The 15317-nt window shown below is 44.5% G+C and overlaps 1 protein-coding gene across 2 annotated transcripts in view; it reads left to right on the top strand.

The window, feature by feature from the left end:
* Positions 1–5941: 5941 nt before the first annotated feature.
* Positions 5942–15317, top strand: part of TTBK2 (tau tubulin kinase 2) — an 81354-nt gene continuing 71978 nt past the window's right edge. The window contains exon 1 of one of the 2 annotated variants that reach the window (XM_036384493.2): positions 5942–6257. The gene's annotated coding sequence lies outside the window, so the exon portion shown is untranslated. The remainder of the gene's footprint in view (positions 6258–15317) is intronic. The other variant, XM_036384494.2, reaches the window with a different exon arrangement.

Genomic DNA, 15317 nt, shown 5'->3' with positions numbered 1-15317 from the left:
CATGTGCAGGAATCGCGCCCTGCGGTGCCACTCGGGAGGCGGCGGCCGCACGAGGGAACGCGCCCACCCCCCGACCCTCAGGGAGGGACGTTTTTACGGCGTAACCGGATCCCCATCAGGGACCCTGTGGTGCCCGCAGGCACAGCCGGCAACCCGCATCCCCCCTCAGAGATCCTCACACACCCTCAGTGGCACGCTTGGCATCTGCCAACACCTCAGTTACATGCAGGGTACACCGCATGCCTCTGTCACAGGTCCCTCAGCCACACCCGAGGCACCTGCCTCCCTCTCAGCAACACGCAGGGCATTTGCCATCCCTTCAGTGACTCTCATGACCCCTCAGAGGAACACGGGGCACCTGCCTCCCCTCAAATGACTCTCATATTCCCCCGTAGAGGAACACAAGCAGCATCTGAATCCTAAGCCGTATGTAACAAAAGGCTACACGTTATATTGTATCAAGCAATGGTAACAAGTAATATTGTACCAAGATGTGCAAGAGAAACAAGCAAGACACCAAAGCCAATGACATAGCAAGCACCATCAAGACCAAAACAGCAAATCGTAATAAATCTTGCAAACTGCAAAAGTAGCTAAAAACATAATAGACTGAAAAAACCCAAGACGCACCAGACATGTCCTGAAGACAGAGGTAAAAAAGTTCAAACATAAGGAAGACTAAAGAAGTCTTCATCAAAAGACCACCAGAAGACTGAGGATCACAAAGAAACTGATGCAGGTGTGAAATCAACAAACTCTCATAGAACCATGACGCAGCTTTACACAAATATGAGTATCCTAATGATACCTTGTAACTGTGACTTTACATTTTAGAATCATACAGAAGGCAAAACAACATCAAGTGAGGTTTGGAAGAGAGATTCACCTCACTCCCAGCTGAATAAACAAACACCTGCTCTGTAGCCCTCTGAATGGAGAGCTTTGTTTTCTTACCCAGCTTTAGGCTTCACATCTACCTCCCCTCAGGAACACTCATGGTCCCTCAGCAGCACCCAGGGAATCAGACGGTCCTTCAGTGACCTGTTACTCCCTCAGTGACACATGGGACACCTGGCACTCCCTCAGGGACATATCTTCTGTCATTGACACTCATATTCCCTCAGTGACTCTCACATCCCCTCAGCATCACCTGGAAAGCAACGTCTCCCTCATTGCTCACTGTGGTCCTTACAGATTACCTCAGGATTTCTTTCCAAGTACTCTGTCAGTCCCTTGCAGATTACCTTACATTTTAACCCCCAAAATAGTCATTCTGGCCATTAAAAATGACCTCAGGTGTTACCACAAAATTTTCTCTGCCCAACCTCTCCAAATTACCTCAGACCTTTCCCCAAAACTAATTTTCTCCCCTAGAGATAGGTTTTTCTTCCAAAAAATGTCCATTACACAATTGCCACAGATTACTGCAGCTTTTGTTCCCACACTCCTCAATTTTACCCCAAAATGTTCATTCTGTGCTCTCCAGGTGATGCCAGAGAATTCCAGCATTCCTCCTCCATGAAGTTCTTTTTCTCCCCTCTGGCTTACCTCATCTCTTCCTCCCGCAAACCGAAACACCGTGCAGACACGTGAGGGCCGTCCATTCCTCCTCTGCCTCACCCCAGGGGCTGCCTGAGGGCACCTTCCGGCCCGCGGGTGGCTCCCCGCCTGACGCCTCGCCGAGAGCGGCAGCCACAGTGGCTTCAAGTTCCCGCCCTCAGCGCTGAGGGGATCTGAGGGGTGAGGGCGCCCCCTAGCAGCCACAGCGGCTTCGAGTAACTGCCCTCAGGGCTGAGGGGATCTGAGGGCGAGGCTGCCCACTAGCGGCCACAGCGGCTTCGAGTAACCGCCCTCAGGGCTGAGGGGATCTGAGGGGCGAGGGCGCCCCCTAGCGGCCACAGCGGCTTCGAGTAACCGCCCTCAGGGCTGAGGGGATCTGAGGGGTGAGGGCGCCCCCTAGCAGCCACAGCAGCTTCGAGTAACTGCCCTCAGGGCTGAGGGGATCTGAGGGGCGAGGGCGCCCCCTAGCGGCCACAGCGGCTTCGAGTAACCGCCCTCAGGGCTGAGGGGACCTGAGGGGTGAGGGCGCCCCCTAGCGGCCACAGCGGCTTCGAGTAACCGCCCTCAGGGCTGAGGCGATCTGAGCGGTGAGGGCGCCCCCTAGCGGCCACAGCGGCTTTGAGTTACCGCCGTCAGGGCTGAGGCGATCTGAGGGGCAAGGGCGCCCCCCTAGCGGCCACAGCAGCTTCGAGTAACCGCCCTCAGGGCTGAGGCGATCTGAGGGGCAAGGGCACCCCCTAGCGACCACAGCTGCTTCAAGTAACCGCCCTCAGGGCTGAGGGGTTCTAAGGGGCCAGGGTGCCCCCTCGCAGCAGCCACAGTGGCTTCGCAGTCCCGCCCTCGGGGCTGAGGGGACCTGAGGGCCGAGGCTGCCCACTAGCGGCAGCCACAGCAGCTTCCAGTAACCGCCCTCAGTGCTGAGTGGCGCGGGCACCGTCCCGGGTAGGAAAAACCCCCTGCGGTGCCCCTCAGCAACACAGCCCTTATCCACCTGCCCTCAGAGATCCTCACACACTCTCAGTAACCCTCACACCTCCTCATCATCACTAGTGTCACCAACCTCTCCCTCAGTATTCATTCTGGTCCTTAAAGATTACCTCAGATTTTTCATTCCAAAATGTTCTATTTCATTGAGATTACCTCAGATTTTCCCTTCATAATATCTTCATCTACATCTATATACTTCCTCTGATTTAAGCACCAAAATGCCACCTAATGGTTATCTTGGGTTTTATCTGCACTATGTCCTATACATCTAATATTTTTTCTCCAATATGTCCAATATTTTTTCCCCCTCATGATTATAGCCTCAGATTTGCCCTCACAAATGTTCCTTATTTGTCCTGTAAAAATTATCTCAGATTTTGCCTTTAAAAATATTAATTTACTCCCCTGATTACCTGAGGTTTTACCGTTAAAATTTTCTTTCTGCCCTTTAAAAATTACCTCAGGTTTTGTCAAATTTTCTCTGCCCATCCTTCCTAGTTACCTCAAACAAAATTTTCTCTGTCCATCCTTCCCAAGTTACCTCAGATTTTTCCCACCTTTTCCCAAAACCAACTATTCCCCCTAGAGATCCTTTTAGATTTTCCCACCAGAAATGTATGCTATATGTGTGGCAGTAATTCCCACTATCAATTGGCTATAAAACTCCTCAATTTTACCCCCAAAATGTTGATTCCCTGCCCTACAGATGATGCCAGGACTCCCATTCCTCCCCTCTGAGTTACCTAAGCATTTCCCCTCACAAACTGAAACACCATGCAGTCCTGTGACAGTGCAGGCCATTCCATTTTTTTACCACAAATTCCCTGTTCTTGATTTTCCAGTTGTCCACAACCTGTTGTTGTTATTAGATTTCTGAAGTCCATACCTCTTTGGTGTATTCTCATGGCTGCAGATCTTCACTAACTCCTTCTGCTGCATGCTGTTCTCTCTCAGGTCAGGGCTCCTTCAAGGCCCTCCCTGACTGGCTATCCCACCCCCTTTTATCCCCGTCATCTTCATTGGTTACAGCTGCAGCCCAATTAAGGACATCGCAGCTGCAGCCCATCAAGAGCAACCGGGACCTCTGGGGCAAAGCCTCTATACACATATTCAAATACATTCCTTCAACTACATTTCCCCCTTTTCTTTTATATAAGTTAACAGTTGTACAGATGTTCAAGTATAATACATATATTTCTCCATGACTCATATGCCATGTTCAACACTTATATTTCTCCATGACTCACAGGCCATGTTCAACACACATAGCTCCTCGCTCAAAGGCCATACTCTTTCACAGCTCCTTGACCCAAAGGCTATGTTCTGTTGCAGCTCTTGGCCACCACAGCTCTCAGCTGGCTTATCTTCAACCATCACCACAGCTCTTGGCTGTTCTGTTGCAGATCTTGGCCGCCACAGCTCTCGGCTGTCTTATTTTCTGTTAACTATCATGTAGGGGTCACCAATTGTTGTTCTTCTATTATTTCTCTAGAGTCCCATATTGCTGTTATCAGATTTCAAAAGTCCATACCTCTTTGGCATATTCTCATGGCTGCAGATCTTCACTGACTCCTTCTGCTGCATGCTGCCCACTCCCAGGTGAGGGCTCCACTAAGGCTCTCCCTGACTGCCTAACCCACCCCCTTTTATCCAGTCATCTTCATTGGTTACAGTTGCAGCCCAATTAAGGACATCACAGCTGCAGCCCATCAAGGGCAACCGGGACCTCTGGGGCAAAGCCTCTATACACATATTCAAATACATTTCCTCTACTATAACAACCATTCCTCTCCAGTGTGACATTTATTATAGTTCTTTCATTCCCACCCCCCAGGTTAACAATCCCTATTTTAGAAATCCATTTCAGCTGTGCATCACAGTTTTACTTCTCTTCCTACCATGTGTCTTCTTCATTATCCTGTCCTATTTTCTCCCCTTAGCATTCAAGTAACCTTCTTCCAGCATGCTCTGTTATTTCCTATAAGCATCCCCAATGACATCGAAAGCTTTACTTTCCTCTTCATGAAAATAAAGCACTTCTGGATACTTTCTGGACAAATTCAGTTTGGGAACAAGCTGGTAGCACGGGCACTTTGACCCTCAGTCTGAGTGACAGCCTGTAGCCCTGACAGGTGACCCCAGAGCCATAAGCACAATGTTCTGTCATTCCCATGACCAGAGAACTCAATCAACATCTTGAGGATATTTAATGACTGAATTCATTACAAATCCATTACAAATGTGCAATTAATAATTTTTTTTATTTAAGGCTGTAAACATAAACACTTTTGCAGAGTTTTGGTACATGAAGAAAAAGAGTGTTCATCTGAATCAAAGGCTACCATCTTTTTCTCATAACTTTTAGCCCTCACTCCAGACTTTAGGTAAGTTAGAGACAGGTTTACCACTGTGCTTTGAAGGCTTTTTTGTACCTTGAGATCACTATTTAAAGCCTCATCTCTAGGATGGCTCTCAGCCAGAGAAACTGCCAGAGCACTGTGGGGAGACAAAGGCAAATTCTCATGCAGCTTCAGAGCTGCTGGGAGAAGAGAATCTCATCCATTGATTTGCACTTATTGAGATGAAGTCTGGTGCCAGGAGTCCTGGGGTGGTTACTTTGACAACCATAAGACATGCACAACGGAGCAACGGAGATGCACATGACTTTTCAGGTGGTGTTTTAACTCCTCTGAAACAATGAGCTGCACCATCAGAACTCAGATAAATAAAACCTAGGTGTACAGCCAAATGGTGAATGGCATTTATGTTCAAGGGCAAATTTGAGCTGAGCCTGAACACAGCCGTCTGCAGTGTCCCGAAGGGGACAGAGCTCCTCCCGGAGACGCGCGGTCACCCTCCTGCCCCGCCCCGGCCTCTCCTTCCTCAGCCCCATCCGCGGCCGGGCAGCGGCCTGCGCCCATGGGGCCCCGGGCAGCCCGCCCAGGTGCGGAAAGCGGCCGAGCCCCGGCTGCTGAGGCGGAGGCGGCAGCGCAACGAGGACCCAGCTGCCCGCCGGCAGCGGCCCTGGGGCGGCGAGCGCCCAGGGCCAGCGCCGACCCCCGCACGGGCGCTGCCCTTCGGAAGCTCGTCGGAAACGGGGACTCCGGTGCCCATCCCGCAGCTCGGTCCTGGGGCTGCGCGGGGGCGGCCGCGGTTGTACCGGCACTCGCCGGCTCAGCCAACCCCGCACTGCACAGCGCCGCGTCCAGGTGCGCCCGCCCTCGGCGCCCGGATTGACCGAGCTGAGATCCAATCGCCCGTGAGGAATCTCGCCAGCTGCCCAATCACCGCTCCGGAAACGGGATGTGGGCGGTGCCCCGGGGGACAGCGGGCTCGGTGGCGCCGCGGCGGAGGAAGGGCGAGCGCGGGGGCGGCGGCGCGGGGTGAGCGCGGCCGGGCTCCGGCCGGCACTGCCGCAGGGATGGCGGCGGCCGCAGCGAGGGGCTCAACCCCCATGGGGAGCGCTGCGAGCCGCCCCGTGACCCGCTGAGCGCCCTCCGCCTGCGCGCTGCCGTTACCCCTCCCCGCGGGCCGACCCGGCTCTGCAGTCGCCATAGAGACCGCGCCGCACGCCATGGGGCGGAGGCTGGGCCGGGGGGCGCTGCTGTAGCCCCCGCCCCGCGCCGCGCACACCATCTCCTGTGGGGCCGGGGGCGCCGCCGGGACTCGCCGCCCCGCCTCGAAGAGCCGCCGCCTCGGCCCCGTTCCAGGTGAGGATTCGCGGTGCTGCGCCGCGGCCGCCGCCGTTACCCCGCGCCCCGTCCCCGCGGGCGCTCTGGCCGCCTCGGCGGGGCGCGGCCCGCGGCCCGCGCGCTCCGGCAGCCGCCGGCCCAGCCCCAGCGGCTGGTGCGTGGGAGCCGCGTCGCGGTTCCTGTCCCCGCGGGAGAGAGAGTTTGCCGGGCGCGGGAGCTCCGGGGACCACGGCCCGCCCCGGGAAGAGCTTATTCCAGCGGGGCAGGACGGGGCGATCCCCTCCGTGGAGTTAAGGTCGGCAGGTTTGGCGGGCTCCAGCAGCAGTCACCGCTGCCCCGGCCTCTAAATCTGAGAACTCAGATTTAAAGGCACGAGATTTTTTTTATTTTTTTTTTGTCCCTCCCACTTGGTGCAAGAAGGCAAATGGTACAGAAATGTACGTGTTCTGACGGCGAAAGATCTCTGTTTTAAAATAGCTGCGTCTATATTTCCAGCTCTGGGTTGTGGCATGCGTGTGACGGCTGCTGTGTGGGCACGGCTGGATGGGAAGCGGGCTGTCTGTCGCCTGGCGCTCTGAGTACTGGAGCCATTAGCGGCACTTGCATCGATCCGTGCATACAGATATTCCTGGCTAGGCCGCGGGTGAGCGCACCACGGCGCTCCGGGGAACACGAACTGCGTGTGTAACGGCGTTAAAAAGACGTTATTGCGCGTACTTTTAGCTTTACAAAGAGGAAGTGGGAAAGCACCTGGTTCCCAAGTCTACAGATGATCTCTGGAGCTGCAGCGGCATCCTTAGGCTTCTGTTGTCACTCTAGAGCAAAAGCAATGAGAGGACAAAGCTTGCTACGAGGTTTGTAACCTCTGCTGTGAGCCAGAGCAGTTGGAAACAACTGCTAGTGTAAGTGGGAGTGCAAATGATGATAATATTGATGTATTGTCGTGGGGGCGGAGAGAGATGGACACAAAGGAAGGACCCTGGAGCATACCACAGCATTTTGAGAACCTTCTACTGTATTTATAATTAAGCTGGAAATGGCTATAGAAAATTAGTTGTAAAATACCCTGTAGTGGCTTTCTTAGTTAGACTTTATGTGCAGAACCAGTGTAATTTCAGCTTAAATGTTCTGAATTAATAAACTATATTGCAGGAATGTTGACAGCCTAAAAATAAATCATACTCTATTCATTTAAGTATCTTGTTAGCCTTAAAGTGTGTGGTTAGTTTTTGTGTTATGGTTCTGGAAAAAATGAGTAGATTTTAAAATGGATTCTGTGTAGTTCATGCCATGCCTCTGTTGAACACATGCTAGCTATGCTTGTAGGTATGTAAGTTCATTTTAAGAACAGAAGGGTTGAGAAAACAAAAGGTTAGGATGTATTTTACTACTCTTGTTTGATTTTCATCATGTTTTTTGAAGTCTTTATTGTATGAATTCATGATAAAAAGATACCCAGCATTTTTATTTTGTGTTAATATTGTCCTGAATACTTTTTTGATGATAATTCATTTGCTTTCAGAGTGAATTATGTTTAACAAACTTTCTTAACTTATTAAGCCAGAGGTATACTTGTTAACATTTTTTTGGCCTTTCAATGAAATTATATATAGGAAAGTTTGACTGCAATAGTATGAGTAGTCATTTGTCAAAAGTTACTTTGAAAACAGTGCATCAAGATGCAGTTTAAAAAATGTGGAGATGGAACCAATTATCCCTAAAAAATACTTTGTTCTTCTCTAATATATTCCTGATGTACCATTATTTACTTGAAACTCAGCATCTTTTTAAACTTCCTGTTTGGGAAGGATGAAGTTAGAATGAGAAGAACAAATTGAGCGACTGGAATATCGTGACGTCACTTATGTTTAGTGGGGTCACTGTAGTGCTGCTGCATACTGCAGGCTCTGATACTTCTAACATCACAAATCCCAGAGAGGCTTTTCTCAATCTGGCTGATTATATCAAGAAGATTTTTGAGTATGACAGATGAGAGATATGAGTGGGGTTTTCCTTGTTCAAAACTGGTTTCTAAACGATCAGTTTCTACCAGTGCTAGATATTTGTGTACAGAAGGTTAAGCATTTGTTTAGTGTGTGAAGTTGCAGTGTATGGTATGTTAATGTACTACTGTGTTTTCTGTTTTAGTAAGGGCTTGTTTATCTAATGGGAGTGAATTGGTACTTCACAAAGGAGATTGACAGTTTCTGTGTGTTCCTGTGTCTTGCCTTGTCTGTTTCTTTTTCTCTGGGGAAGCACTACACAAAGCCTTTGTGTTAGGCTGGAGGGGAGGAGAAACAGCTGCCTTTTCAGTAGGAGACCCCAGGATTAGTTGTGGTCTCCCAGGGATGCGTTGTGGTACATGGACCAGCCACTGTCCTTCCTCCCTCATTCTGCAAAAACACTCTCACCTCAAGGGAGAGCTTCCTTTGACTGATCTGTCAGAGCAGCGAGTTGTGCCATGGATCTAGCAGATCAGTCTGAAGGGCCGATTGTTAAAGCATTGGTGGGCAAGAATTAAAACATGCAAAATTGCCAAAATACAAGGTTTATCTTAAGGACTTTAAGAGCTATGGGTCATGTGTGTTTAAAATTTTCTTGTTCTGAACTTGACTTCTTGTTCAGGATTAGGGTGAAAGAAACTTTCTCAAATCTTTTACTTGACTTTTTTTCTGTTTAAGAGTATAGTATCTAGGGTAGTTAAGTGGTAATTAAACGTGTTAATTTTTAGAAGTGGAGATAAGAGCTATTTCAGTTGGATAAGAGAGTACAGCTAAATGGAGTAGTTTCATTTTTCTGCTTTCCATGCTCAAGTAGAATGCTCTAATGCTTGTACTGTATTCTCTGTCATGCAGTGGCAGAATGAAAGAAGGAAGTTGGCTTCCCTCTTTTTGTTAGAAATATTGGGTACTATCTCATCTGGATTTTAGTGACTATATCTTGTATGTTCTTTCATAATAACTTCTTTGTCTTTACTTATCCTTTAAAACTTTAATTATTTATTTACATTTTAGAGTCAGAATATTCCCCTCTCCTTGCTTCAGGGCTAGGTGTTTAGTAGTGTTCTTTTGACAGAATCTAGTAACTTGGATTTTTTTTAAGCTGCTTGTGAAATTGAGATGCCATTCTTAGCCATTTAAATTTATAGTCTATCATTCTCTGTAGGAGCTTATAGGTCACTAGTCTTGAAACCTAAGTAGTGGAAAATTCAAGCAATAAAATCTGGCCTTCTGATACTTCACCTCTTGATCTGGTTGAGAATTCTTTTTCCCATTTTTGAGATGTTGTACAAGTCATAACTTTTGAACAGTTATTATTCAAAATTCTTTTTCAATTAATGGAGATGAATCCTGGAAAACTTGAGAAGATTTCTGGGGAGAAGGGAAAGATTTAACCTGAGAGGAGTGAGGAAAGGAGGGCAGATTGAGAAACTCAAGAAGTCTTGGGTGTTTTTAATGAAACTATTTTGTTAAAAAGTTAAAAATATTTTTATTGTTATGTTCAGGCATGTTTTTCTGTGGTTCTTGTCCCGTGTATTTGAGAATTTTTCATCACAGAATTGCATCATTTAAATGTTATTTTGTGCTGTTGCTTATTGTCTGAAGAGATTATTCAATGATTAAGAATTGCACTGATGAGGAACTGTATCCACTAATTCTTTCTTTTGGAGAACTGTGTGTATGTAGCTTAGCCTTGCATTTAAGTGCCAGGAGTAGTTGGAAGAGATGAAGGCCTCTTTCAGGGATGAAGTTTGCCAGATCACTGATGGTACTGATGAGGACAGTAATTTTCTTTCCTGTACAAAGCTGTCTGATGCATAAAGGAAGAATAAAATATGCTGAACTTGCTTTGAGAGCTTGTAGAGGATGTCAAGTTTCTTTAATATGTAGCCATATTTTTCTATCAGGGTGTTACAAAGGGACTTGTTACTTGTTGCAGGGACAGGTTACTAATGTGGAGTTTGCATGCAGAAAAATGTAAAAAACCAGATTTTGTGTCATCCTGGTCTCTTTATACAGAAATAATTTTATGTTTTTTATACACTTCTCTCACAACTGAAGTTACACAAAATTTGTTCCACTAGAGTCATCCACAGTTAGGAGAGATCTTGAGAGAGCTTGAGTCTTTTTAGTAGTTGGGAATTGTCTTTAGTCAACAGCTGTCTATTGATTCTGAGAGGGGGTTAGTTCTGCTTTCTGTCACTTCCCAGATTTTTCTTAGATACTATTTGTTGCTTTTGTCATGCTCTGTCTCAGAGTACTAACGTTTTGTGAGGGTTTTAACAGCACTTATTTGATACAATGTTGTTCAACATAGTAAGAATTAGATTGCTCGGTTACGTGGTGTATCAGCAGGATGTGTCTCGTAGCTGTCAATTTACTTGTCACCATAGTAATGCTTCAAATGCCACTCGTGGCAAGCAGTGTGACTTTGAGCATATGAAGTATGACTCTAGCTTTGCAGTGTTGAAGAATTAAAAAAAAGGGAGGCAGTGATCTGTAAATAGAATATACTTTTCAGCATCAAACTGGTGACTTTTTAGGATGTATTTGTATTCTTGAGTTATATGCTGCCTTGAAATAATTATTTTCTTGTCTTTCATTTATCAGCATCTTGAGCTTAATAGATCTAGAATGGGCATTATAAACTGATAGAAAATGTGTCAGATGAAGAATGACTCTGTATTCCTTGAGTTTGATTGAATTAAATGCCCTGTTCATATGTAATGCTTTGATTTTCCATCTGCAGTAGTCTATAAATAAAATCAAAGTATAATTCCCTGAGTCAAGTCAGCCTAGAACAAACTGTCATGTTACACTCTGAGAGTTAAAGAAAAGGAATTGACATTGGATCACTGTTCTTTTTCTGTGTGACGTTTTGTGCTTTTTCATTAAGATCCAGAGATTATTCTAATAATCGTGATAGTTTTGGGTGAAATTACAGTTCTACAGTTTTGAGCAAGACAGTGTATCCAGTGAGAAAGCCTGTTGAATAATTAATCTGGTTAGAGAAAAATCTTGAAAGAATCACAGGATAGATAAGTATGAAGAAAGGATTGACTGGTCTTGTGGAGCAACGTGCTAGCTAAGCCAGTCAGGTCTTGTCTTGACCAGCCAAGAACTAAGAAATTGATGCTGAAGCTGAGGAGCAAACCCCAGTAAAGGGTTACTCCTCTTACAGTGAAGGAGATGTGTGCAGGAAAGAAGCTCTGTTATTGACTGTCTGGTAATACTTGTTATTTTTTTATGGATGTACATAGATATAAGAATATTTTCCACACATTAGCTCCTGCAGATCAAAATGTGCATTATTGTTAAACCAAACAGTTGGCTACTGCTTTTAAATGGAAAATTATGTTCTCTGCCTGAGCCTTTTCTTTTGATCTCTGAGCTACACTGAGTCAACTCACTAACTTGGCAGAGAATGATTGTAAAAATGGAGTTGTTTGTATTGTTTTTTGGCTGATATCTGTTTGTAACTCTTGCTAGGTCATGCTGTTATGTGCAACTTCACCCTGAATGCATAGCTGAGATAGTCATAACCAGATCCTTTCGTTTACTGTAGCCTGCGTGCTCAGCTGACAGGTTTTCCTGCCTATTGTCAGTTCAGGGAGGACACAAGAGAAAGAGGAACATTTTATGTGAAAGGCTGCTTTGAGGTGATGGTGCATTTTCTTCTCTGTTAATTTGAAGGAAATATGGACAGCATGCTAATTTCAGGCTGGACATTTCTTCCTGTTGTTCTGATATATTTCATTAATTTTGAGCCCAGGATACCTCAGTCATGTGGCAGTGCTTCTGTATGTATCTTTCCTTGATCAGTCCATTTTCCTCTTGTAATCAGGGAGCAGCTGTACTTTGTCTGGCTTGTTGGAACTGGCAGTTAATACTTCAATTCTATTGTAAGGCCCTGCTCACTGAAATATTTCTTTTTCCTGGAGTAAAGGTTTGGGCGGAATTGATTTATGGTCTGAATCAGGACTGTGACCGACATACGAGTAGCCATGCAGTAGATGTTGGTCATATTTGGTGTTGGCATATTATGAAGTGCTTTTATATTTCTTACTCTGAAACACATAAAAGCTCAGTCGTGGTCTTAATAAATAAGAATGTAGATATTACTACTCTTAACTGTATTATTTATATTCTCGCTTCTGGTATTACAAAAAAACCCACTGACTGTACATAGATTTCACCCATATCATTGAATGTGTCCTCTTCCTCAACAGAAATCTCATAACCCTGCTTGCCATATGATTGTGTGTCTACATTATGCTCTTATAGAGTTGAAATTAGTTGTTGTTTAAATGATAATTTTAAAATGCAGAAGTATCTCACCACAGTTTAAAGCTGAATATGCTTCAAGCAAATGTAATGACTTTTTAAAAAACCACCATAGAACTGTATTTCCTTTATGTAAATTCAAGAACTTCTAGAATACTGTTATCAGTGTAGGGTTATTACACTTTGCCATAATGATGTCATGTGTAACTGTTTCCATATCTACAAAGTTAAATCTCCTCTCAGTCAATCTGAAGTAAAATTTCCAGTGTTAGACAATTATTTGTATAGATCAAGTGTTCAAACATTTAAAATATACAAATATGGTGGGTTATAGGTCAGCAATACAATCAGGATTATTTTTGTAGCCTGGCTTTAATTTGGAGGGATTTGGAATTCAATGTCTTTATTTACATACAGCCCATATTTCCTAAAACGTGTAACGCTGTTATTCAATACTTTTTATTATTTAAGTAAGGGATAAACTGAAAGCCTGTAAAAGTTTCTGAGAAATTTTGCTCTTTTGTTTTTAGGAATAATTGTACATTGGTTTGGAAGATACTTAAAATCTGATCTTGCACTCTTCTGATGTGTAGGAAGTTATAATTTTTGAGAGCCTCTTGACCCCCATTTTTGTAATACATAAGCTTACTGATTTTCGTGCCTCATCGTTCTGCCATGTTTTTTTTTTTTCAACTGATCCCTGGAATGTTTTTTCTGAACTTAAGACAGTCCCAGCAAATGAAATATGCCTAGGATAATTGTATTTGCATAATGAAATATGCTCATATAATTAACTTCCAAAGACAAAAGCCTCATCACTGTACTCAGTCTGACTGTGTGAAGACCAAAGGAATTGTTGTGATTATTGAGGCTAACTTTATGTGTAAAACCAGCTTCCCTAGGGCTTCTCTGAATTATGTGTGCTAGCAGTAGTTGAATAAGGGTATATAGTGTAGAAAATCATTGTGCTGTCTTTTAAGAATTGTCAGTCATGAGGAATCCATTGAAAGAGTGAATGAGATATTCTATTAGTAGAGTATTTTTATTAATGAAAACTAAAGATCTTGGAGATATTTGTATGCATTTAAGGAATCTAAAGATTTGACCTTTAACTTGTATGATTTGTGTGTCAGAATTAAGATCTTTTGCAATTTCCTTGACTAAAGCAATTTCTATTAGATAAACTGAAGGAACTGAGCTTCATAATTCTGGACACCAGAATGGGATATAATATTGTAGCAGCAATCTTTCAATGAGGATAGAGAGGTATTATGATCTCTCTTAGTATTTATTTGCCTATTCATCCATAATTGTCATAACTTTAGTAATCCAGCAAATACATATATCAGCAATAATGGATTACTCCTTTGTGTTAGGCAATGTTTCCATTTATTCTTTGGTCCTTGATGGATAAAATCTTGTTTTATCTAAGCTGGCACGTGTGTAGTTTGGTTGCTGTCTGTGCAACCTCTTGATGCCATTTGCCCTTTATCACTTCCTGATCTCAGTATCAACTACAAACTTCATAATTTTTCCTGAGTAAAAAATGTTTCAGTATTAAGTAGGAAATGGATTCCTATGGATTCCTAATTAGAGAGATATTTGTTCAGTTCACTTATATTTTGGGACCTATTATTTTGTGTATGATCTATTGATTTTCTGGCTGAAAGACACTACAGTGTGATATAAACTTAGATGTCTTACAGAAGTAGAAGTTCCATAATAACTATTTTCCTTACAGACCAAACTTGTAATGCCATAGTAAAAAGTTAGTTTGGTAGGACAGGGAACTTAATTAAATGGCCATAGCTATAGTGTCTTCCTTTAGTTCTTTATTAGTCAAGTCCCCTTGTTTGTCTGGAATTGATGTTGAGCTGGTGGCCCATAGTTAACAAAGTAGTTTAATTTATCCTTTCCAAACTTTAACATCAGTTATCTTGTGGAGTGTTCTATGTTTCAGGAACCTTTAAATCAGAGATCTCCTTGAAAATTCCTATTAAGATACAAATTATTCACATGCGTCCTTCTGAACATTCTGTCTGACCTGGTAGCATCTCATTAATATCTGTGGTCCACTGGAAGGCAGCGGCGGGGCTCGGGGCGCCGTGCCGGCCTGGCCCCGCTCGCTGCCCGCCCGGAGCTGCCGGAGCTGGCCAGGGTGCTGAGCCGCTGGCAAGCCCCTGATGGCTTCGCTACTGACAGGGGGCTGCCGCTGACAGGAGTGTCTCATCTCCTATCACTGCATCCTGGGACTTGCACAGATAGCCTATATGCCTTTGCTGCTTATATCAGAAAAAAACTCTACTGTGAAAGTTTTCCCTGAGCCACAGCTGCTGGCTTTTTAACATCTCCAGTCATGATAAATTCATCATTGGGACCAGATTCTTTGCTGTCCAAATTATACGAAATGCACCTATACCACCCACAAGCACGGCACTTTTGTAAGTGCATTAGCATTCACTGTGCATTATGGTGAATTTTCAGACAGTGTATAAAAGGCAAAAACCATTATTCTGCCTGTAGCTTAACAACTTTCACCAAGCGTCTCAAGAGAATCCTATAGAGCAGCCTCCAAAGATGAATCTGGAAAGTAGCACTAAACATCTATAAACAACTTTAGTATTATTGCAGATATTAGTTTAAGTCTTTCCTCCATGACCCACAAAGTTCTGCCTTTTTGTCTGCACCACTTTTTTTTTTTAATATTGTAAAGATGATCAGTGATAGCACTGGTTTAAATTATTGTTATTAAACATACCCCTCTCCCATTACTTTAGTAATTCACTTTTAAAAA

This window comes from Molothrus ater, chromosome 6, assembly GCF_012460135.2.
Source record: "Molothrus ater isolate BHLD 08-10-18 breed brown headed cowbird chromosome 6, BPBGC_Mater_1.1, whole genome shotgun sequence".
NCBI classification, from domain to species: Eukaryota; Metazoa; Chordata; class Aves; order Passeriformes; family Icteridae; genus Molothrus; species Molothrus ater.
The sequence above is the reverse complement of the archived record's forward strand: the minus strand, read 5'-3'. Positions and strand labels throughout refer to the sequence as shown.